We start from the raw sequence: 25,936 nt of genomic DNA, 5'->3' as shown, positions 1-25,936 counted from the left end.
AGTTCCCTCATCTGTCAAATGGGGATTAACTGTGAGCCTCACGTGGGACAACCCGATGACCCTGTATCTTCCCCAGGGCTTAGAACAGTGCTCTGCGCACAGTAAGCGCTTAACAAATACCAACACTGATAGGAGTATCGGCAGCCAGGGGAGCAAATGAGTTCTCCAAAGGGGTGGGTGGAGATGGAGACGAGAAGGGGACCCGGAACTGAGCCTTGAGGGACCCCCAAAGTGAGGGGGTGGGAGGCAGAGGAGGAGCTCATGAAGGAGACTGAGAATGAACTTCCAGAGAGAGAGGAGAAGAACCAGGAGAGGACGGCGTCGATGAAGCCGAGGTTGGACAAAGCATCCAGGAGAAGGGGGAGGTCCACGGTGTCGAAGGCAGCTGAGAATTCGAGGAGGATTCGGGTGGAGTAGAGGCCGTGGGCTTTGGCAAGAAGGACATCGCCGGTGCCCTTGGAGAGGGCGGTTTCCGTGGCGTCTGTCTGTCTTATCTGTCCGTCTCCCCCGATTAGACCGTCAGCCCATCAGTGGACAGGGATTGTCTCTATCTGTTGCCGAATTGTCCATTCCAAGCGCTTAGTACAGTGCTCTGCACATAGTAAGCGCTCAATAAATACTATTGAATGAATGAATGAGTGAAGGGGACGGAAGCCAGCAAGGATTTTTGGGTAGCCCACTGAAGCACAGGGAAGTGGTCTACAGTATATTACCGTTGATCCCAAAACGTACCTGGCCAACATTTTAAATTTTTTTTTGGAAAGTTTAAACAATAACTTCGGCGGAAACATATTTAAGAGGAGAATAAATAGGTGAGGAGAGAGAAATATTCCTCACGCTTTGGTGGCAGCTGCTGACTGGCTGATGGCTATTTACTCAGATCGATCTTTTTTTTAACAACTAAAAGTCACGGATTAGTATTTTTAAAATTCTCAAGTGCTGAAGTGTGGATCAAAATTAATTTTGCCCGCAGCCTGTATCTTATTGATATTTGAAAATGTCATTCAAGATTTGCAGAACACGCATGAAAACAAAGTGAATAGCAACTTTGGCAGTTGGTAGAAAGTGACGTTAGACGAAGCACAGTATACTGGATTTCCCCCTCTACACTGTAAGCTCGTTGTGGGCAGGGAACCTGTCTGTCCACTCTGTTTTTATTGAGCGCTAACTGTGTGCGGAGCACTGTGCTAAGTGTTTGGAGAGTACGATTCAGCAATCCCCCTTCTAGACTGTAAGCCGGTTATGGGCAGGGATTGTGTCTCTTTATTGCTGAACTGAGAGACAATCCCTGCCCACAATGGGCTCACAATCTAGAAGGGGGGGAGACAGAAATCAAAACAAATAAACAGGCATCAATAGCATCAATACAAATAAGTAGAATTATAGATATATACGCAGCAAAATAAGTAAACGGACATTAATATAATAATAATAATGTTGGTATTTGTTAAGCGCTTACTATGTGCAGAGCACTGTTCTAAGCACTGGGGGAGATACAGGGTCATCGGTTTGTCCCACGTGAGGCTCACAGTTAATCCCCATTTTCCAGATGAGGTAACTGAGGCACAGAGACGTGAAGTGACTCGCCCACGGTCACACAGCTGACAAGGGGCAGAGCCGGGAGTCGAACCCATGACCTCTGACTCCGAAGCCCAGGCTCTTTCCACTGAGCCACGCTGCTTCCCCATTAATATAAATAAGTAGAATTATAGGTATGTACTTACATGCACAAGTGCAGTGGGGCGGCGACGGGGGTTGAGCAAAGGGAGCGAGGCGATGAGGAGGGCAGGGGAGTTGAGGTAAAGGGGGGCTCAGTCTGGGAAGGCCCGCTGGAGGAGGTGAGCCTTCAGGAGGGCTCTGAAGGGGGGAAGTGTGATAGTTTGGGGGATGTGAAGAAGGAGGGCGTTCCAGGAGAGAGGAAGGACGTGGGCCAGGGGTCGACGGCGGGACGGGCGAGCTGGAGGCCCAGTGAGGAGGTTAGCGGCGGCCGAGGAGCGGAGAGCGCGGACTGGGTTGGAGAAGGAGAGGAGGGAGGTGAGGTAGGAGGGGGCAAGGTGATGGACGGCTTTGAAACCAACAGTGAGGAGTTTGGGCTTGATACGTGCCACGCACTGTTCTAAGCGCTGGGGTAGATGCAAGGTAATCAGGTTGTCCCACGTGAGGCTAACGGTCTTAATCTCCATTCTACAGATGAGGCAACTGAGGCACAGAGAAATGAAGCGGCTCGCCCAAAGTCACCCAGCTGATAAGCGGCAGAGCCGGAATTAGAGGCCATGACCTCTGATTCTCGAGGCCGGGCTCCTTCCAGGAAGCCACACCGCTTCTAGTGCTCTCACACAGTAGACTGAAAGATCCTGGTGGGCAGGGATCATGTCTAATTAGTCTGCTATTTTGGATTAATGCGGTGAGCTTCAGAGAAGCAGAGAGGGCCGGCTGACCAGCTGAGAGTGAAGAAGGAAAGCTGGCGAGAGGCTTAAGCTGACTTTCCGCGCATTGGAGAAGGAAACGGGAAGCCACTTAAGCATGCAGTTCTTCACGTTCCTTGAAAAAGTGCCCCCTTTTTTTTACGGCATTTGCTAAGCGCTTACTATGTGCCAGGCACTGTAGGAAGTGCTGGAATAGATATAAAATAATCAGGTCGAATACAGTCTTTGTCACCGTTTTACAGATGAGGTTACGGAAGCGCAGGGGCGTTAAGAGTGACTTACCTAAAATCACCCAGGAGACGAGGGGTGGAAATGGGATTCGAACCCAGGTTCTTCTGACTCCCAGGCCCGGGCTCTAGCCATCAGGCCATACTGCTTTCCCATCTCTACTTGGATGTCCCATGGACCCCTTACCCTTAACCCGTCCAGAACAGAACACCGCATCTTCCCCCCAAACCCTCCCCTCCCTCGGACTTTTCCATCGCCCCGAACAACGCTTTCGTTCATTCATTCTCTCAATCGTATTTTTGGAGACCTTACTGTGTTCAGAGCACTGTACTAAGCGCTTAGGAGAGGACAATGCAACAATGAACAATTTCCCTGCCCACAACGAACTTACAGCCTAGAGGTGCGGGGGAGACAGACGAATAGAAATAAATAAAATGACAGATACGGACATAAGCGGTGCGGGGTCCGGAAGGGGGGTTGAATAAAAGGAGCGAGACGACGCAGGAGGGCGGGGGAGAAAAGGCAAAGAGAGCTTAGTCGGGGAAGGCTGCTCGGAGGAGATGGGCCTTCAATAAGGCAATTTGCTATTGTTTTAATGAGATGCTCATCCCCTCGATTCTATTTATCGCCATCGTTCTCGTCTGTCCCTCTAACCTGATTAGACGGTAAGCCCGTCAAAAGGCAGGGACTGTCTCTATCTGGCACCGATTTGTCCATTCCGAGAGCTTAGTCCAGTGCTCTGCACATAGTAAGCGCTCAATAAATACTATTGAACGAATGAATAGGCGGTCTATCTGGCCACCGAGGGCTCCCCCACGCCTGCCTCTGGCCTGGAACGCCCTCTCTTCTCAAATCCCACGGACGAATACTCTCCCCATCTTGAAGCCTTAGTGAAAGCCTTCTCCCCCGATTAGACCGTCAAACGGCAGGGACCGTCTCTATCCGTTGCCGACTTGTTCATTCCAAGCGCTCAGTACAGTGCTCTGCACATAGTAAGCGCTCAATAAATACTACTGAATGAATGAAAGCCCAACTCCTCCAAGAGGCCTTCCGTGATTAAGCCCCCCTTTTCCTCATCTCCCCCTCCCCTCTAACAAACCCACAGCCTTGACGTCATCCTCGACTGCTTTTCCTCCTTCGACCAGTTATTCCGTCAGTCACATAATCCTGTCGCGCCTTCCAGCGTGGCTCAGTGGAAAGAGCCCGGGCTTGGGAGTCAGAGGTCATGGGTTCGAATCCTACCTCTGCCACTTGTCAGCTGTGTGACTGTGGGCAAGTCCCTTCGCTTCTCTGGGCCTCCGTTACCTCATCTGTAAAATGGGGATTAAGCCTGTGAGCCTCATCTGGGACGACCCGATTACCTTGTATACCCCAGCGCTCAGAACAGTGCTCTGCACAGAGTAAGCGCTTAATAACTACCAACATTATTATTCTCAACAACCTCTCTAGACTCTGTCTCTTCCTCTCCATCCTAACCACAACCACACTGGTCCCAGGACTTTTCTGCGGGTTTTTAAAAATAATTTTATTTTTGTTTTCATTTTTTGCAGGGGTTAGGTTTTATTTTAAGTATCGTACTTAGGCCTGGAGTCGATAAGAGACGATCAGAACCCGCACGGGGCTCATAGTCTAAGTAGGAGGGAGAACAGGGATTGTGTGGTACTCACCCAAGCCTTTTGTACAGTGCCCTGCACACGACAAGCACTCAGTAAATACCGCTGATGATGATGGTGATGATTGATGTTGATGAATCCCCATTTTGCAGAGGAGGAAACTGAGGCACAGAAAGGTTAAGTGATTCCCCCAGTCACACAGCACGTAAATGCCGAAATCAGGATTAGAATCCAGGTCCTTCGATACCCAGGCCCGACGTCTTTCTACTAGGCCCATCTGCTTCCCATTTGCCTTATTTACCGCCTCCCCCCCGCCCCAGTTATGCCCACTCGGCATGGTTTATTGGCTAGAGCCCGGGCCAGGGAGTCAGAAGGTCATGGGTTCTAATCCCTGCTCCGCCACTTGTCTGCTGTGTGACCTCGGGCAGGTCACTTTATTTCTCTGTGCCTCGGTTACTCCATCTGGAAAATGGGGATTGAGACTGTGAGCCCCACGTGGGACGGGGACTGGGTCCAAATCGATCTGCTTCTATCCATCCACTCCAGTCCATAGTACAGCGCCTGGCGCATAGTGAGAGCTTAACAATTACCATAATAATAGTAATGATAATATTAGAGAAGCAGCGTGGCTCAGCGGAAAGAGCCCGGGCTTGGGAGTCCCAGGTCATGGGTTCGAATCCCGACTCCGCCTATTGCCAGCTGGGTGACTTCGGGCCAGTCACTTCACTTCTCTGGGCCTCAGTTACCTCATCTGTAAAATGGGGATTAAAACTGGGAGCTCCACGTGGGGCGACCTGATCACCTTGTATCCCCCCAGCGCTTAGGACAGTGCTCTGCACATAGTAAGCGCTTAACAAATACCAACATTATTAATAATAACGATTACTGAATCAACCTCCTTACTGGCCTCCCCGCCTCCTGCCATTTCCTTCCAGGACATCTTGTGCTCTGCTGCCCAAATCACCTGTTATGTGACCTTGGGCAAGTCACTTCACTTCTCTGGGCCTCAGTTCCCTCTTCTGTAAAATGGGGATTGAGATGGTGAGCCCTACAAGGAACGGGGACTGTGTCCAACCCGATTGGCTTGTACCCAGCCCAGCGCTTAGTACAGTGCCTGGCACATAGTAAGCGCTTAAAAATACCCTTGTTATTATCATTATTAATAATAATAAAAATCCTTCTGCACATATCTCCTCACTCCTCCAAACCCTCCATTTCCTCATCAAGCAAAAATCTCCACACCTCAGAATTTACCGTACTGAGCTCTCTCCTTCCTTACGTTCCCTCCTCCCCCACCACAACCCAATCTATTCACTCTGTTCCTTTTACACTTACCGTGCCTCCGTCTCATTTCTCTTGCTCTCAACCTGCCTCTGATTGGAAATCCCTTCATCATTCGATCAATCGATCACGTGCTTACAGCGTGTAGAGCGCTGAAGCAGCGCAGCCCAATGGAAGGAGCCCGGGCCTAGAAATCAGAAGGACCTGGGTTCTAGTCCCGGCTTCACCACTCGTCTGCTGTGTGACCTCGGGCAAGTGGCTTCACTTCTCCGTGCCTCAGTGACCTCATCTGTAGAATGGGGATGAAGACCGTGTGGGACAGGGACGGTGTCTTACCTGATTGCTTTATATCGACCCCAGCTCTTAGAATGGTGCCTGGCATATAGGAGGCGCTTAACAGATACCATAAAAATGAATAAATAAATACATTTCTTGGGGGAGAGTACAATATAGTCAATCCATGGTATTTATTGAGCTCTCGGTTTGCGCAGTGGACAGTACAAAGCAGTTGGAAGAGTACAGTACAACAGAATTAGCAGAAGCAGACACGTTCCCAGCCCACAGCGGGCTTATATCCTCTTCCACTTACCGGCTGTGTGACTTTGAGCAAGTCACTTCACTTCTGTGGGCCTCAGTCACCTCATCTGTAAAATGGGGATGAAGACTGTGAGCCCCACGTGGGACAACCTGATTACCTTGTATCTACCCCAGTGCTTGGCACATAGTAAGCACTTAACAAATATTATCATTATTATTATTATTATTATTAGGGGAGACAGACAAATAAATAAATTATGAATAATAAGAATAACAATAGCGTTTAGCTCTTTCTATATAATAATAATAATGTTGGTATTTGTTAAGCACTTACTATGTGCCGAGCACTTTTCTAAGAGCTGGGATAGACACAGGGGAATCAGGTTGTCCCACTTGGGGCTCACAGTCTTCATCCCCATTTTCCAGATGAGGTAACAGAGGCCCAGAGAAGTGAAGTGACTTGCCCACAGTCACCCAGCTGACGAGTGGCCGAGCCGGGATTCGAACCCATGACCTCTGACTCCAAAGCCCGGGCTCTTTCCACTGAGCCACGCTGCTTCTATATGCCAAGCATATATACTGAGATGAAACTGAGACTATGATCATACTGATATTCAGAGTGTGGACTTCATCATTAAGCTCGTTGTGGGTGGGTATTTGTTCATTTTCACATTGTCCTCTCCCAAGTGCTTAGTACAGTGCTCTGCACACAGTAAGCGCTCAATAAATATAATTATTGCTATTGTCTGTCTCGCCCGATTAGACCGTGCGCCCGTCAAAGGGCAGGGACCGTCTCTATCTGTTACCGATTTGTCCATTCCAAGCGCTTAGTACAGTGCTCTGCACATAGTAAGCGCTCAATAAATACTATTGAATGAATGAGAAATCAAATAAATGAATGCTGTGTGGAGTGTAAATTACAACTGAGTTAGTAGACATGTTCCCTCCCCACAGGAGCTAATGGTTGGGAGAGTACAATACAAAAATCAACAGACACTTTCATTCATTCGTTCGATTGTATTTATTGAGCACTCAACTGGGTGAAGAGCACTGTACTAAGCGCTCGGGAGAGTACAGTGCAAATTCAGGGCCTGCTCACTCCCTCCCTTGCGGGTCTTCATGACTTAATAATAATAATGTTGGTATTTGTTAAGCGCTTACTATGTGCAGAGCACCGTTCTAAGCGCTGGGGTAGACACAGGGTCATCGGGTCGTCCCACGTGGGGCTCACGGTCTTCATCCCCGTTTTCCAGATGAGGGTCACTGAGGCCCAGAGAAGTAAAGTGACTCGCCCACAGTCACCCAGCTGACGAGTGGCCGAGCCGGGATTCGAACCCATGACCTCTGACTCCAAAGCCCGGGCTCTTTCCACGTAGCCCGCCCTCCGTCTCCCTCGGAGGTCTTCGGGGCCCGTTCACTCCTTCCCTTGCTGGTCTTCAAGGCCTGCTCATCCCATCTTAATAGTGGGGGAGGAGGGCGGTGTAGCCTCACTGTAGTCGGGGGGCCGCCCACGTTGTCCTTGTCCGTCCGCGTCCCCCGATGAGACCGTGAGCCCGTCAAAGGCCAGGGACCGTCTCTATCTGTTACCGATTTGTCCATTCCAAGCGCTTAGTACAGGGCTCTGCTCATAGTAAGCGTTCAATAAACAAATACTATCGAACAATAAAGAGTGACATTACCCTGCCCACGACGAGCTGACAGTCTAGAGTGGAGGAGACAGACATTAACACAAATAAATGAAGTTACGGATCTGGACATAAGTGGTGAGGGGCCGGGTGGGGGGGATGAAGAAAGAGAGGAAGTCAGGGTGACGCAGAAGGGAGTGGGAGATGAGGAAAAGCGGGGGTTGGTCTGGGAAGGCCTCCCGGAGGAGATGGGCTTTCAGTGAGGCTTGATTAGAGGCGGGAGGGCGTTCCGGGCCGGAGGCGGGACGTGGGCCGCGGGCGGGCGGCGGGCCGGGCGAGCCGGAGGCCCCGGGGGAAGGTGAGCGGCGGCGGAGGAGCGCGGTGTGCGGCCTAGGATGGAGGAGGAGAGAAGGGAGGGGAGGCAGGAGGGGGCCGGGGGATGGACGGCTTTAAGTCCAGTGGAGATTTAAAGCCAAGCTCCATACAGTCATTCACTCAATAGTATTTATTGAGCGCCTACTACGTGCAGAGCACTGGACTAAGCACTTGGAATGGACTAATCGGTAACGGGACTCGGTGGCCGTGCTACTCTCCGACTGAAGAATGGAAGTCGTCGAAATCGACGGGGAAGCGTTGCCCGTGCAGTGGGTGAAATCCTTGGGCGCGCTGTTATTCTGTTCCGGTGGAGAAGAGACCACCCTGCCGGCTGCTTGAAAAACCCTAAAAGTCAATGGTGCCCCGCTACATTTCACTGGATAAAAAACGTGTTGATTTTCTTCCTTCAAAATTTGCTTTGCTCATCCATGAGGGAAGTTGCTATAGTGATATGCTTATCTCCATGGCGACAGATCGCCACAATATGTCATCACACCCATCGCTCCCTAATAGAAAAATTGTGGGCTCAAAGCGGGGTGGCTTGAGCCCTTTGCGGTCGGGGGCGGCCCCGGGGGACGTTAACAGGAAATTTCATTTTCAAAAGAAAAACAAACACCGTGAGGCAGGATCTCTCCGCGAGGAAAATTCGATGAAAAAGCAGAGGATCAAAATTGGAAAATCGAAACACGATGGTCAGGCACTGAGGGCTCTGGGAGTAACAGAGGGAAGCCGTGTCTGCTGTGTGACCCGAAGCGAGTCGCTTCACTTCTCTGTGCCTCGGTTCCCTCATCTGGAAAATGGGGATTGATAACGGGAGCTACCCATGGGACAGGGACTGGATCCAACCTGACTTGCTTGGATCCACCCTAGTGCTTAGTACAGTGCTTGGCACGTAGTAAGCACTGAACAAATGCCATTATTACGATGCTCATCGAGTGGAAATGGCATCTAGTAGCTGCGTGGCTCAGTGGAAAGAACCCGGGCTTGGGAACCAGAGGTCATAGGTTCCGCCGCTTGTCGGCTGTGTGACCTCGGGCAAGTCACTTCACTTCTCTGTGCCTCAGTTATCTCATCTGGAAAATGGGGATGAAGACCGTGAGCCCTACGTGGGACAACCTGAGAAGCAGCGGGGCTCAGTGGAAAGAGCACGGGCTTTGGAGTCAGGGCTCATGAGTTCGAATCCCAGCTCTGGCACTTGTCGGCTGTGTGACCGTGGGCGAGTCACTTCACTTCTCTGGGCCTCAGTTACCTCATCTGTAAAATGGGGATGAAGACTGTGAGCCCCACGTGGGACAACCTGATTCCCCTATGTCTACCCCAGCGCTTAGAACAGTGCTCGGCACATAGTAAGCGCTTAACAAATACCAACATTATTATTATTGTTATTAACCTCATTACCTCGTATCTCCCCCAGCGCTTAGAACAGTGCTTGGCACAGAGTAAGTGCTTAACAAATACCAACATTATTATCTATTGGGGACACGAGGTTTGCCTCCTAAACTGCTGGAGGCAATTGAGTGGAAACTTCGAACTGTACACTTTAAATCCTTTGGGGGCAAGGATTGTGTCTACCAGCTCCATGGTACTCTCTCAAGTGCTTAGCACAGTGCGCTGAACTCTTTGAGGACGGGAATTGTGTCGATTATATTGTACACCATGGTCTAATGGATAGAGCCCAGGCCTGGAAGTCAGAAGGACCTACGTTCCAATCCCGGTTCCGCCACTTATCTGCCGTGTGACTTCACTTCACTTCACTTCACTTCTCTGGGCCTCAGTTCCCTCATCTTTAAAATGGGGGTGAAGACCGTGAGGCCCATGTGGGACAGGGACTGTGTCCACCGCACTCGTTTGTAACCACCCCAGTGTTTAGAACAGTGCCTGGCACTTGGTAAGCCAGTCAGTCAGTTGTATCCGTTGAGTGCTTACTGTGTGCAGAGCACTGTACGAAACACCTGGAAGAGCATAATTTGAGAAGCAACGTGGAAAGAGCACAGGCTCGGGCGTCAGAGGTCATGGGATCTAATCCCGCCTCCACCACTTGTCAGCTGTGTGACTTTGGTCAAGACACTTCACTTCTCTGGGCCTCAGTACTCTCACCTGTAAAATGGGGATTAAGGCTGTGAGCCCCACATGGGACAACCTGATGACCTTGTATCTCCCCCAGCGCTTACCACAGTGCTTGGCACACAGTAAGTGCTTAACAAATACCATCCTCATTACCTTTATTATTTACAGTCTATAGGGGAAGTCAGACAATAATATGAATAAATAAATGACAGATATGGACCTAAATGGTGTGGGACTGGGAGGGGGGCAGATGAAGAAAGGGATCAGGTCGGGGTGACACAGAAGGGGGTGGGAGAAGAGGAAAGGGGGGCTTAGTCAGGGAAGGCCTCTTGGAGGAGATGGGCCTTCAATAAGGCTTTAGTAAGTGTTTTTAGTAAGCATTTTAAAATACCATATCTCATTATTATTGTTATGGGAGAGTGGTAAATTCTAATTGAATTCACTTGGGCAAAGGACTCATTTTTTTCCATTTCTTCATTCCACACCCACTGGCAAGTGCAGAAACCCCAAGAAACCAGAGCGTCTTACGACTAAAGAATTGTCTTGGCTCAATCACATTTATTGAGCACCTACTGTGTGCAGAGCACTGTACTAATAATGTTGGCATTGGTTAAGCGCTTACTGTGTATGTGCAGAGCACTGTTTTAAGCGCTGGGGTAGATACAGGGTGATCAGGTTGTCCCACGTGAGGCTCACAGTCTTCATCCCTATTTTACAGATGAGGTAACTGAGGCAGAGAAAAGTGAAGTGACTTGCCCACAGTCACACAGCTGACAAGTGGCAGAGCAGGGATTCGAACCTATGACCTCTGACTCCCAGGCCCGGGCTCTGTCCACTGAGCCACGCTGCTTCTCTGTACTAAACACTCGGAGTAGTGCAATATAACCGACTTGGAAGACACGTCCCCTGTCCACAGGGAGCTTACGGACTAGACGTGGGGAAAGATATTAAAATAAATTACGGATACGTACATAGCAGATCGATCAGTCAATGGAGTGCTTACCGTGTGCAGAGCACAGACAGAATCTTGGGAGTCAGAGGACGTGGGTTCTAATCTCGGCTCCACCACTTGTCTGCTGTGTGACCTTGGACAAGCCACTTTACTTCTCTGGGCCTCAGTGACCTCATCTGTAAAATGGAGATTAAGACTGTGAGCTCCACATGGGACAACCTGATTACTTGTATCTACCCCAGCGCTTAGAACAGTGCTTGGCACAAAGAAAGCGCTTAACAAATGCCATAATTATTATTTTCAGGTGTCACAGGACCTGGGTTCTAATTCTGACTTTGCAAGTTGCTCTCTGCATGACCTTGGGCAAGTCACTTAACTTCTCTGCGCCTCAGGTCCCTCAGCGGTAAAATGGGGATAAAATACTGCGAGCCCCATGAAGGACAGGGACTGTGTCCGGCCTTCCTAACTTCTACCTTCCCCACTGCTAAGTGTTCTATACATAGTAGATCTTTAAATAAATACCTTAAAAGAAAACCCACACTTCTGATCAACTTTGGACAAACCAAACAATGCTTTAAGGCACCTACTTATTAAACAGAATACATTGGATGTATTCCGGTATCCTAGTAGAGGGGAAAGATTTTTCCATATGTTTCACTCTTGAAATAGTTATATGGCCTAGAACTATAAATTTAGATCATATCCTCTGGCTTATTGTCTGAAATCGTACACATAGACCTCAGGGTGATCGTGGCTACGTTGTTTTGTGTGTGAAGAAGACGTAAATTGGCTCTGATGGAAGGGCGGTGCTTCATTTTCCCCATGGATTGGATTTGAGTTATTATGATTTGGTTAGGAAATATGATGGTCCATTCTCCTTCCTAGTAAACTGTCATAGGTAACAATCCCACCTTTGCCACCTGTCTGCTGTATGGCCTTGGCCAAGCCACTTAACCTCTCTGTGCCTCAGTTACCTCATCTGTCAAATGGGGATTAAGACTGTGGGCCCCAAGTGGGACAACCTGAGTACGTTGTATCTACTCCAGCACTTAGAACAGTGCTTGGCATACAGTAAGCACTTAACAAATACCGTAATTATTATTATATCTCTTTCTTCTCCTTTCCCCTTCCTCTCCCACTGCTTCCTTCTGCATCTCTTCCCCTCATTTTCCCTCCTCCTTCTTCACCTGCTTCCCCTGATTTCCCCCTTCCTCTTTCATCTTCCTTTTCCTTTTCTCTTCCTTTATATTCCCTTCCAACCAAGACCTCATGCCCCTGTTTCTTTGAGCTTCTCAGATCCTCTTTCCTAACCCCATCGTGTTTTCAGAACCGTTCCTCCTGCCTTTAGCATTTCACTACTCCTTCCCTTCACCTCACTGCATTTGTTTTTCTCTGCTGATGAAAATCTGTCCACTTCTACCCCATTCTTGAGGGCTCAGAATATGAACTCCATCCTTTGGATTGTCTCCTTCCTTCCCCACCTGTGAGGGGCGGTTTTCTCACAGTCGATCATTCGATCGATCCACCCTTAGGCTGTCAGCTCTTAGTGGGGCAGGGAATGTGTCTTATTATTATTATTATTATTATTGTTCTACTGTACTCTCCCAAGCGCTTAATAATAATAATAATAATAATAAGGTTGGTATTTGTTAAGCGCTTACTATGTGCAGAGCACTGTTCTAAGCGCTGGGGTTGACACAAGGGAATCAGGTTGTCCGTCGCGGGGCTCACCGTCTTCATCCCCATTTTACAGATGAGGTCACTGAGGCCCAGAGAAGTGAAGTGACTTGCCCACAGTCACACAGCTGACAGGTGGCGGAGCCAGGATTCGAACCCATGACCTCTGACTCCAAAGCCCGTGCTCTTTCCACTGAGCCATACTGCTTCTCTAATTCTCTAAGTGCTTAATACAGCACTCTACACACAGTAAGAACTCAATAAATAAGATTGAAAAAATGACATTTACTGAGCACCTGCTCTGTGCTGGTTACTAACTAGATGCCAGGAGAAGCAGGATGGCTTAGTGGATAGAGCCCAGGCCTGGGAGTCAGAAGGTCATGGGTTCTAATCCCGGCTCCACCACTTGTCTGCTGCGTGACCTTGGGCAAATCGCTTCACTTCTCTGGGCCTCGGTCCCCTCATCTGCAAAATGGGGATTTAAACTGTGAGCTCCTCGTGGGCTTGACCTTGTATCTAACCCAGCGCTTAGAACAGTGCTTGACAGATAGTGAGCGCTTTACAGATACCATCATTATTATAATTATTATTATTAAACTAAGAGCTTGGAAGAGTAGGAAATGGGGTAGACACAAACTCCCTGCCTCAAGGAACTTACAATCTAATGGGGAGGCAGACTGCCCCGGTTATTGCCTTTTGACTCCTCCCTGAAACTCTCCCATTTACCCTCACCCTCCAGGCCCAGAAAGTTCTCTTTCTTAGTCACAGAAACTTTTTCGGAGAAAGAGCCTAGCTCTCCGCTCCCAAGTATTTTGTCCCTCTAATGGTATATGTCAAGCACTTACTATGTACAGGGAACTCTACTAAGTGCTGGAGTACATATAAGCTCATCGGGTTGGACACGGCCCCCGCCCCACGCGGGGCTCCCAGTCCTATTCCCCATTTTACAGATGAAGGAACCGAGGCTCGGAGAAGCCAAGTGACTTGCCCAAGACCACACACAGCGGACCAGTGGTGAGGCCAAGATCAGAACCCAGGTCCTGTGACTCCCAGACCCGGGCGCTTTCCACTAGGCCACGCCGCTTCCCAGAGAAGAGGACAGAGAGAGCTCCAGAGCTATGTGAGGCCCCGGAATGGGAAGGGACACCCCCCACCAAACCCCTTCGATTCCCCTCCCACCAAACGGGGCTACCCTCCCTCCCTCAGCAGGGATAGCCTGTAGCTATGGTAACATTGGCCATGAACATCACCAGGGCAACGGTTGTCATGGTGTCCCCTTCCTTCTCAACCTCGTGGTTACCCCCAGATCCTTCGCCGGGAGAAAATAGAGTCCCACCAACCAGACTTAGTCAGAGACTCATTTATCGGGGAGGAAGGACAGACGACCCGCCCCTCTCTGCCCACCCTCCTCTTCTGCCGTCTCTCCATTTCTCCCCCCTCGCTCTTTCACTCTCGTTCACTCGATCATATTTATGAAGCACTCACTGTGTGCAGAGCGCTGTACTAAGCGATTGGGAAAGCACAATACAATAATAAACAGTGACAATCCCTGCCCACAGTGAGCTCACAGTGTAGAGCAGGAGAGACAGACGTCAGTAATAATAATGTTGGCATTTGTCAAGCGCTTACTGTTCTAAGCACTGGGGGAGATCCAGGGTAATCAGGTAGTCCCACGTGAGGCTCACAGTCCTAATCCCCATTTTACAGAGGAGGTAACTGAGGTAAAGAGAAATGAAGTGACTTGCCCACAGTCACCCAGCTGACAAGTGGCAGAGCCGGGATTCGAACCCATGACCTCTGACTCCCAAGCCCAAGCTCTTTCCACTGAGCCACACTGCTTCTCAATACAAACACAAATGGACACAAATGTCCAATACAAATGAACACAAATAGAAATTACTAAATAATAAATGGCTCAGTGGAAAGAGCACGGGCTTTGGAGTCAGAGGTCATGAGTTCAAATCCCGGCTCTGCCACTCGTCAGCTGTGTGACTGTGGGCAAGTCACTTCACTTCTCTGGGCCTCAGTTCCCTCCTCTGTAAAATGGGGATGAAGACTGTGAGCCCCACGTGGGACAACCTGATTCCCCTGTGTCTACCCCAGCGCTTAGAACGGTGCTCGGCACATAGTAAGCGCTTAACAGATACCAACATTATTATTATTATTATTATTAAGTTCCATCTCCTCCAGGAGGCTTTCCCTGACTAATCTCACATCTCCATACCATATTCCCCATCCTTGCTGCCACTTCTGGACTTCCTCATCATCTAAGAACTAGGGTAATAATAATAATAATAAAATTATGATACTTGTTAAGCGCTAACTATGTGCCAAGCACTGTTCTAAAGACGAGGGTAGTTACAATTCATTCATTCATTCAATAGTATTTATTGAGCGCTTACTATGTGCAGAGCACTGTACTAAGCGCTTGGAATGAACAAGTCGGCGACAGATAGAGACGGTCCCTGCCGTTTGACGGGCTCACGGTCTATTCGGGGGAGACGGACAGACGAGAACGATGGCGATGAATAGAGTCGAGGGGAAGAGCATCTCGTAAAAACCGATGGCGACTAAATAGAATCGAGGCGATGTACATTTCATTAACAAAATAAATAAGGTAATGAAAATATATACAGTGGAGCAGACGAGTACGGTGCTGAGGGGATGGGAAGGTAGAGGGGGGCAAGCAGGTTGGCCCACGTAGGGCTCCCCGTCTTAATCTCCATTTTCCAGATGAGGGCACTGAGGCACAGAGAAGTGAAGTGGCTTGCCCAAGGTCACACACCAGACAAGTGACGGAGGCGAGATTAGAACCCACGTCCTCTGTCTCGCAAGCCCGTGCTCTTTCCTCTAAGCTACCCTGCTATTCCCCCCTACCTCTTTATTCTATTGCTTCCCCCCTACCAGTTATTTGTTTCAGTGCTAAACTCTTTAAGGGCAGAGATCGTGTCCGTTAAGCCGATTTTTCTCTATCCAAAAGCCCATGGCAGTGTTCAGCAGAGAGTAGGTGCTCAATAGATACTATATATATTGACTCATCCACCCCTTTCACAAAGACAGCAAGCACCTCTTGCTCACCCCCTATTTAAGTTTTGAATGTGAGTCCATTCGTTCCTTCGACCATATTTATTGAGCGCTTACTGTGTGCAGAGCACTGTACTAAGCGCTTGGAAAGCACAATTTGGCAACAAATAGAGACGATCCCTACCCAACGACGGGCTTTCTTTAATAAAATTGGCAGGGACTGGTGGGCACTTCAGTCAAAACCCACAACTCAATTCACAACTGCACAAATTCAGGGAAAGGAAAAAATACCTCACAATAAGAGCTATAACTATTTACAATCATCTTAGAAGCAAATGTAGAGTGCTGGAGTCTTATTAAAGATTCTTATGCAAGAGACGTAATCTAAGACTAACGACTGATCCATATAAATTGGATTTAGAGAAGGTGAATAAATCATCCATTTCACGTAACCAAGAACCGAATTTTGTTAGCGTCCAAAACTACAGCCAAGAACAGCACATACATTGAAAATGAACTTAGCGCATTGCAGAAATATCAGTCATATTTATTGGGTGCTCACTGTGTGCAGAGCACTGTACTAAGCACTTAGGAGAGTACAATATAATAGAGCTGATATATTCCCCGCCTACAGTGAATTTACAGTCTAGAGGGACGAGACCGTGAGCCTGTTACTGGGCAGGGATGGTCTCTGTCTGTTCCCGAACTGTAATAATAATGTTGGTATCTGTTAAGCGCTTACTATGTGCAGAGCACTGTTCTAAGCGCTGGGGGAGATACGGGGTGATCGGGCTGTCCCACGTGGGGCTCACGGTTTCAATCCCCATTTGACAGATGAGGTAACTGAGGCACAGAGAAGTGACTTGCCCACTGTCACACAGCTGACGAGTGGCAGAGCTGGGGTTCGAACCCATGACCTCTGACTCCCAAGCCCGGGCTCTTTCCGCTGAGCCACGCTGCTTCTCAATTGTCCATTCCAAGCGCTTAGTAGAGCGCTCTGCACACAGTAAGCGCTCAATAAATACTATTGAATGAATTAATATGAATAAATAAATTACAGATATGTACATCACTACGTGGGGCTGAGATGTGAGGGTGAATTAAGAGAGCAAATCAGGGCAAGGCAGAAGGGGATGGAAGAAAAGGAAAAGAGGACTTAGTCAGGGAAGGCCTCTCGGAGGAGGTGCGCCTTCAATAAGACTTTGATTTGTTGGTTACGAAGAGGGAAGGTGTTCCAGGCCAGAGAAGCAGCGTGGCTCAGTGGAAAGAGCCCGGGCTTTGGAGTCCGAGATCATGAGTTCGAATCCCAGCTCAGCCAGTTGTCAGCTGTGTGACTGTGGGCAAGTCACTTCACTTCTCTGTGCCTCAGTGACCTCATCTGTCAAATGGGGATGAAGACTGTGAGCCCCCCGTGGGACAACCTGATTCCCCTGTGTCCACCCCAGCGCTCAGAACAGTGCTCTGCACAGAGCGAGCGCTTAACAAATAGCAACATAATTATTATCATGGGCAAGGGTTTAGACGGGAGCGAATTACAGAGAGTATGTGGGTTGAATGACAGGAAAGAGTCAAGGATAACGCCAGGGTTGCAGACTTGTGAGGGAGGAAGGACGGTGGTGCCGTCTACAGTGAGGGGAAAGTCACGGGGAGGACGGGGTTCGGGTGGGAAGATGAGGAGCTCCGTTTGGGACTTGTGAAGCGTGAGGTGACGGGAGGACTGCCGAGTAGAAACGTCTTAAAGGCGGGAGGAAAGGAGAGATTGCAGAGAGGGAGGGAGATCGGGGCCGGAGACGGAGATCTGGGAATCATCCGCACGGAGGTGGGAGCTGAAGCCGTGGGAGCGAATGAGTTCTCCGAGAGTGTGGGCGCAGATGGAGAATGGAAGGGGATCCCGAACTGAACCTTGAAGGACCCTCCAGTTAACGGGTGGGAGGCAGAGGAGGAGCCCACGAAGGGGACTGAGAACGAGCGGCCGGAGCGATGAGGAGAACCAGGAGAGGATAATGGCACTGGAGCCGAGGTCGGGAATGGTTTCCAGGAGTAGCGGGTGGTTGACCGTGTCAAAGGCAGGTGAGAGGTCGAGGAGGATTAGGATTATTCATTTCCAAAAGCTCCCATTCCTTGAAGGCAAAAGTAGTTGGCAAAAATATGGTATGCTGGTATTGGTACTTGCTATTGGCTTTTCATTTTGTTTTGGTTTATTTTTGTTTACTTTATTTATTGATGTTTGTTAAGTGTCTACTGTTCTAGGCACTGTAGTAAGCGCTGGGGTAGATATAGCTAATTAGGTTCGACACAGTCCTTGGCCCACATGGACTATCACTATCAAATCCCATTTTGCAGATGAGGTACTTGAGGCATGGAGAAGTGACTTACCCAAGGTCATATAGCAGAAAAGTGGTCTTGGCGGAATTAGAACCCAGGTCCTCCGGACTCCCGGGCCTATACCTTAACCGCTGTCTTTCCTATACAGTGGTTGTAATGGCTGAGAAGCGGCCCGGCTCAGTGGAAAGAGCCCGGGCTTGGGAGTCAGGGGTCATGGGTTCGAATCCCGGCTCGGCCACTTGTCGGCTGTGTGACTGTGGGCAGGTCACTTCACTTCTCTGGGCCTCAGTGACCTCATCTGTAAAATGGGGATGAAGACCGTGAGCCTCACGTGGGACAACTTGATGACCTTGTATCTCCCCCGGCACTTAGAACAGTGCTCTGCACACAGTAAGCACGTAACAAATACCAACATCATTATTATCATTATCATTATTATTATTATTATTATTAAAGCACGGACTTAGAAGTCAGAAAGTCAGGGGCTCTAATTCTGACTCCACCATCTGTCTACTGTGTGACCTTGGGCAAGTCAATTCACTTGTCTGAAGTGAAGACCTTAAGAAGCAGCATAGCTTAGTGGCAAGAGCCCGGACCTGGGAGTCAGAGGTCGTGGGTTCTAATTCCGGCTCCGCCACTTGTCAGTTGTGTGACCTTGGGCAAGTCATTTCACTTTCTCTGTGCCTCAGTTACCTCATCTGTAAATCTGTGCCTCAGTTACCCCATTTGGAGAATGGGGATTGAGACTCTGAGCCCCATGTGGGACGGGGACTGTGTCCAACTCGATTTGCTTGTATCCACCCCAGCGCTCAGTACAGTGCCCGACACTTAGTAAGGGTTAAACAAATACTGTTATAATAATAGAGAGTTTTCTTTATCCATAATAACAATAATAGTGGTATTTGTTAAGCAGTCTACTGTACTAAACGCCGGGGTGGTTACGGGTAATTGGGTTGGACACAGTCCATTTCCCACGTGGGGCTCACGATCTTAATCTGTATTTTCTAGATGAGGTAACCGAGGCCCAGAGAAGTGAAGCGACTTGTCCAAATTCAGATATGAATCTGCCCCTTGACTCCGAGCAGAGCCCAGAGGATTGATCCCAGGAGATCAGAAGTGAATTCGTATCTCTCTCTCTTATCCCTTCTTTCATCCTCTAGCACGGCGGCAATAGAATAGAGTGAAACGGACTGAATTTTCGACAGAGGCCTGCCTCGGGCTGATGTTGAAGGGCAGAAGAGTGGGGAGAGGAGCTTCGATTCATATATCGATTAATTGGTAATATCGATTAAGGCCCCCTCTCTGTGCAGTAGTGTTCAGGCGTTTGAAAGAGTACAGTAGAGTTGAAACTCATGAATACTGTCCTCAAATAATGATAATAATGATGATGGTAGCTGTGTGACTGTGGGCAAGTCACTTCACTTCTCTGTGCCTCAGTTCCCTCATCTGTCAAATGGGGATGAAGACTGTGAGCCTGATGTGGGACAACCTCATTTCCCTGTATCTCCCCCAGCGTTTAGAACAGTGCTCTGCACAGAGTAAGCGCTTAACAAATACCAACATTATCATTATTATTATTATTATTTGCTTAGCGCTTACTATTACTGTTCTAACCACTGGAGTAGATACGAGGCAATCAGGTCATCCCATGTGAGGCTCGCAGTCTTAATCCCCATTTACCGACGAGGCAACTGAGGCACAGAGAAGTGAAGTGACTTGAACTGAGGCACAGAGAAGCGAAGTGACTTGCCCGGAGTCACACAGCTGATTAACGGCGGAGCCGGGATTAGAACCCACGACCTCTGAATCCCAAGCCCGGGCTCTTTCCACTAAGCGAAGCTACTTCTCATATAACTCGGTCTACCGTGTCCTAAAGGTTTGGGAGACCATAATAGTTAGCAGCCTCACTCTCTGACTTGAAGGAGCTTACGGCTTACGGGGTGCAGAGCACCAAATCAAGCTTCGGGAGAGTACAACTGCGGAGCACCGTATTTCATGCTTGGGAGAGTATAATAGGATTCACAGATTCAGTCGCTACCCTCCAAGAGTCTACATTTTAGAGAGGAAGACGGACAAAGAGAAATTACAAGTGGAAAGGAGAAGCAAAATAAACGAGTACGTCGGAAGAATGAGCCAGCGTTCAATCGAAAGTTAAGTTGCTGCAGGAAGTTGTGAAGAGATGTCAGATATTCACGTCTTTTACATATCCAAAGTAGTTTACCAAAATACCATCGTGGGAGAAGAAGAACAATAGGGTACCGACGATATAAACCGATGCCATAGTGATGTCAGGAGTCCATTAACGCGTTCATCTCATTCTTGCTAAACGGGAGACGATTCTTCTGAAATAGCACGGATCCACGCAACTCTACGGAAACCGAATTCTTTCGGAACAAAACCCTTTAACAATTAGGTAAAAATAAGCTTATCTGTAGCAACAAAGCATTCATTTCGTGAATAAAGCCTGATTACCTAGGCGCCAAGCAGCCATCTCAGACACAATCTAAGCTACTTTGCAAGGACCGAGACAAAGACAAATACATTTTTCGGAGATCATTGAACGGCTTTTTTCTTATTTGTTCAAATGAAAGGCCATATTGTCTGGGTGTGTGTCTCTGTGGAATTCATTTTCCCGTCCTGATGTTTGTTTTCTATTAAGATTTTCTGCGGGCGTGAAAGGGGAGAGGGAAGAGGGATATAATAGAAAACCCACTCACACCTTCCCTCCAGGACTGCCAGGGGGAAACTTTTCCAAGTTATCCCGAGGCCGGGATTCTACCAATGAGAGGGAAGAGTTAAGAGTGCCGACAGTATCGTCAGGAGGGACACACAGTTCATCCAAAAAGAAATTTGGATAAGAGGCACTGAAAACCAGAGACGACACTTTTTTAAGGTATCGGTCAAAAGCTTACTATGCATCAGATCCTGTTCGACCCTCTGACTTCCCCATGACTGTGGACGGCACGACCATCCTTCCCGCCTCACAGGCCCACGACCTTGGTGTCATCCTTGACTCTGCTCTCTCATCTGGTACAAGCTCTCATCATATCCTGACTGGATTATTGCCTCAGCCTCCTCTCCGATCTCCCATCCTCCCGTCTCTCCCCGCTCCAGTCTATTCTTCATTCTGCTGCCCGGATCATCTTCCTACAGAAACGCTCTGGGCATGTCACTCCCCTCCTCAAAACTCTCCAGTGGCTGCCTATCAACCCTTGCACGAAACGAAAACCCCTCACTCTTGGCTTGAAAGCTCTCCATCACCTTGCCCCCTCCTACCTCACTTCGCTGCTCTCCTTCTACAGCGCAACCCGAACACTCCACTCCTCCGCCACTCACCTCCTCCCAGTTCCCCGTTCTCGCCTATCCCACCATCGACAACTGGCCCACGTCCTACCACTGCCCCGGAACGTCTTCCCTTCTCACATCTGTCAAACTCTCTTCCCCACTTCAACTAACGACGATGATAATAATAATAAATATTTTGGTACTTGTTAAGTGCTTAGTATGTGCCAAACACTGTTCTAGGTGCTGGGATAGATACAGGTTAATCAGGTTGGAGGCAGTCCCTGCCCCACATGGGGCTCCCACTCTTAATAACCATTTTGTAGATGAGGGAACTGAGGCACAGGGAAATGAAGTTCATTCATTCGCTCATATTTATTGAGTGCTCACTGTGTGCAGAGCACCGGTACTAGGAGCTTGGAAAGTACAATTTGGCAACAGAGAGAGACAAACCCTACTCAACAAGGGGCTCACAGTCTAGAAAGGGGGAGACAGACAGCAAAACAAAACGAAACGAGTAGACGAGCATCAGCGACTTGTCCAAGGTCACACGACAGACAGATGGCGGAGCTGGGATTAGAACCCTGATCCTTTTGACTGCCAGGCCCGGGCCCTATCCAATAGGCCACACCGCTCCCCTGGTTAGCCCACCAACACCTCAAAAAATCGGTCTGAAACACAACCCCTCACATGCCCATCCAAAGCCCGATCTCCTCGATCTTTCCTATCCCCATAGATACAACTATCCTCCCCGCCTCGCAAACCCATGACCCTGCCGTTATCCTCGACTCATCTCTCTCATTCGACCTATTCATTCATTCATTCAGTAGTATTTATCGAGCGCTTACTATGTGCAGACCACTGGACTAAGCGCTTGGAATGTACAAATGGGTAACAGAGAGAGACGGTCCCTGCCCTTTGCCGGGCTCACGGTCTAATCGGGGGAGACGGACGGATGAGAACAATAGCGATAAATAGAATCGAGGGGATGAACATCTCATTAAAACAATAGCAAATAAATAGACCTCCATAGTCTGTCTCCAAATGCGGTTGGTTCTCTCTTCGTTACTTCACTAGAATTCCCTCTTCCCTCTCCAGCCCGAGTGATATCGTGTCAATCCAAGCACTTATCCCTATCCCACCTGCATTACTGCCTCAGCCTCCTCCCCGAATTCCCCGTTTCCGGTCTCGTCCCCGCTTCAGCCCTTGCTTTCCTCTTCGTCCCGCACCATTTTACTACAAAACCTTCAGCGCCACTCTCTCCACCCCGTACAGCGCAGAGAAGCGGTGTGGCCTAGTGGTTGGAGCCCGGGCCTGACAGTCAGGAGGACCCTGTGCGGCAGGGACTGCGTCCAAACTGATTAACTTGTATCTATCCTAGCACTTAGAACAGTGTTTGGCATATAGTAGGTGCTTAACGAGTAAAGAAATAGCTATTATTATCATCATTATTAGCCCAAGGTGGCTGAGGGCACCATTTGTCATTCATTCATTCATTCATTCAATAGTATTTAGTGAGCGCTTACTATGTGCAGAGCACCGGACTAAGCGTTTGGAATGGACAAATCGGTAACAGAGAGAGACGGTCCCTGCCCTTTGACGGGCTTACGGTCTAATCGGGGGAGACGGACGGACGAGAACGATAGCAGTGACAATAAATACTATTGAATGAATGAATGAATGAATGAGTTTGTCATCATTTGTCTGCTGTGTGACCTTAGACAAGTCACTTAATTACTCTGTGCCTCAGTGACCTCAACTGTACCTCCCCCTCTATACTGTAAGCTTGTTGTGGGCCGGGAATACGTCTGTTTATTGTCGTATTAATAAAAACGATGATGATGATGGTATTTGTTAAGGGCCAGCTCTGCCATTTGTCAGCTGTGTGACTGTGGGCAAGTCACTTAACTTTTCGGCGCCTCAGTGACCTCATCTGTAAAATGGGGATGAAGACTGTGAGCCCCACGTGGGACAACCTGATGACCCTGTATCTACCCCAGCGCTTAGAGCAGTGCTCTGCACATAGTAAGCGCTTAACAAATACCAACATTATTATTATTAAGTGCTTACTAATGGCAAATGGCAGAGCTGGCACTTAACAAATCCCATCATCATCATCACAATTATTAATACAACAATAAACAGACGCATTCCCGGCCCCCAACAAGCTTACGGCATAGAGGGGGAGGTACAGTTGAGGTCACTGAGGCACAGAGTAACAGTGCTCTGCACATAGTAAGCGCTTAACAAATGCCAACATTATTATTATTAAGTGCTTACTATGTGCAAAGCACTGTTCTAATGGCTGGGGTAGATGCGAGGTAATCAGGCTGTCCCACGTGGGGCTCACAGGCTTCCTCCCCATTTTACAGATGAGGGAACTGAGGCCCAGAGAAGTGATGTGACCTGCCCAGCGTCACACAGCTGACAAGTGGCGGAGCCGGAATTGGAACCCACAACCTCTGACTCCCAAGCCCGGGCTCTTTCCACTAAGCCACACTGCTTCTGCACAGCAGAAGAGTATTGGGAGAGTACTTGGGAGAGTATTGTACTCTCCCAAGCGCTTAGTACAGTGCTCTGCACAATGTAAGCCCTCAATAAAGAGGATTGAACGAATGAATCTGTAAAATGGGGATGAAGACTCGGGGCCCATGTGGGACAGGGACTGGGTCCAACCTGATTAGCTTGGATCCACCCCAGTGCTTACTACAGTGCCTGGCACATAGTAAGTGCCCAACAAATAGCTTAAAAAAAAATCCCCCAAACCTCCAATGTTTACCTTCCGTGTCTACATCAAAGAAACTCCTTTCACTTGGGAGAGGAACAGTGTGACCTAAAAGATAGAGCCCGGGCCTAGGAGTCAGAGGTCTTGAGTCCTAAACCCGGCTCCGCCACTTGTCTGCCGCGTGGCCTTGGGCAAATCACTTCTCGTTTCTGTGCCTCAGTTACGTCATCCGGAAAACGGGGATTAAGACTGAGACCCTTGTGGCAAATAGACTGTGTCCAACCTGATTAGCTTGTTTCTCTTTTCTGTGCCTCGGTTATGTCGTCCGGAAAACGGGGATTTAGACTGAGACCCTTGACGATGATGTCGGTATTTGTTAAGCGCTTACTACGTGCAGAGCACTGTTCTAAGCGCCGGGGGAGATACGGGGTCATCAGGTCGTCCCACGTGAGGCTCACGGTCTTCATCCCCATTTTACAGATGAGGTCACTGAGGCCCAGAGAAGCGAAGTGACTCGCCCACAGTCACACAGCTGACAAGTGGCAGAGCTGGGATTCGAACCCATGACCTCTGACTCCCAAGCCCGGGCTCTTTCCACTGAGCCACGCTGCTTAGACTGTGTCCAACCTGATTAACTTTAATAAAAACAATAATAATGATGTTGGTATTTGTTAAGCGCTTACTATGTGCAGAGCCCCGTTCTAAGCACTAGGGTAGATACAGGGTCATCAGGTTGTCCCACGTGAGGCTCCCGGTCTTCATCCCCATTTTCCAGATGAGGTCACTGAGGCACAGAGAAGCGAAGTGACTCGCCCACAGTCACCCAGCTGTCAAGTGGCAGAGCCGGGATTCGAACCCATGACCTCTGACTCCCAAGCCCGGGCTCTTTTCCACTGAGCCGCGCTGCTTAGACTGTGTCCAACCTGATTAACCTGTTTCTACCCCAGTGCTTAGTACAGGGTAAGCGTGTAACAAAATACCATTGGCCATGGGTTCCAATCCAGGCTCTGCCACTTGTCAGCTGTGTGACCGTGGGCAAGTCACTTCACTTCTGGGTGCCTCAGTTCCCTCATCTGGAAAATGGGGATGAAGACTGTGAGCCCCACGTGGGACAACCTGATTACGTTCTTCCCCTCGACTCTGTCTATCGCCATCGTCCTCGTCCGTCCGTCTCCCCCGATCGGACCGTGAGCCCGTCCGACGGCGGGGACCGTCTCTATCCGTTGCCGACTTGTTCATCCCAAGCGCTTAGTACGGTGCTCTGCACATAGTAAGCGCTCAATAAATACTATTGAATGAATTGAATGAATGAATGAATGATTACCCTGTACCTACCCCAGCGCTTAGAACAGTGCTCGGCACACAGTAAGCGCTTAACAAATACCAACATTATTATTATTATTATTATTTAAAATGATTCAAATTTTAGAAAAGGGAGGTCAATAACACCGGGAGAGAAGGTCACTGCTCTCAAGGAGCTTTCAACCTATCACAGGAGACCAACGCTACAAAAATTTACAGACGGGGGAAGAAGGATACGGAGAAACAGATGGGTGGGTGTTTTAAGTGGTAAGTCCGTCGTGGACAGGGAACGCGTCTAGCGACTCTGTTATATTGTACTTTTCCAAGTGCTTAGACCAGTGTCTGCACATAGTAAGTGTTCTAATCCCAGATCCGCCACTTAAGCTGCGTGACCTTGGGTAAATCACTTCACCTCCCCGTGCCTCAGTTCCCTCATCTGCAAAGTGGGGATTAAAACTGTGAGTCCCACGTGAGTCAATCTGATCTCCCTGTAATAA

This window comes from Ornithorhynchus anatinus, chromosome 5 (assembly GCF_004115215.2).
Source record: "Ornithorhynchus anatinus isolate Pmale09 chromosome 5, mOrnAna1.pri.v4, whole genome shotgun sequence".
NCBI classification, from domain to species: Eukaryota; Metazoa; Chordata; class Mammalia; order Monotremata; family Ornithorhynchidae; genus Ornithorhynchus; species Ornithorhynchus anatinus.
The sequence above is the reverse complement of the archived record's forward strand: the minus strand, read 5'-3'. Positions refer to the sequence as shown.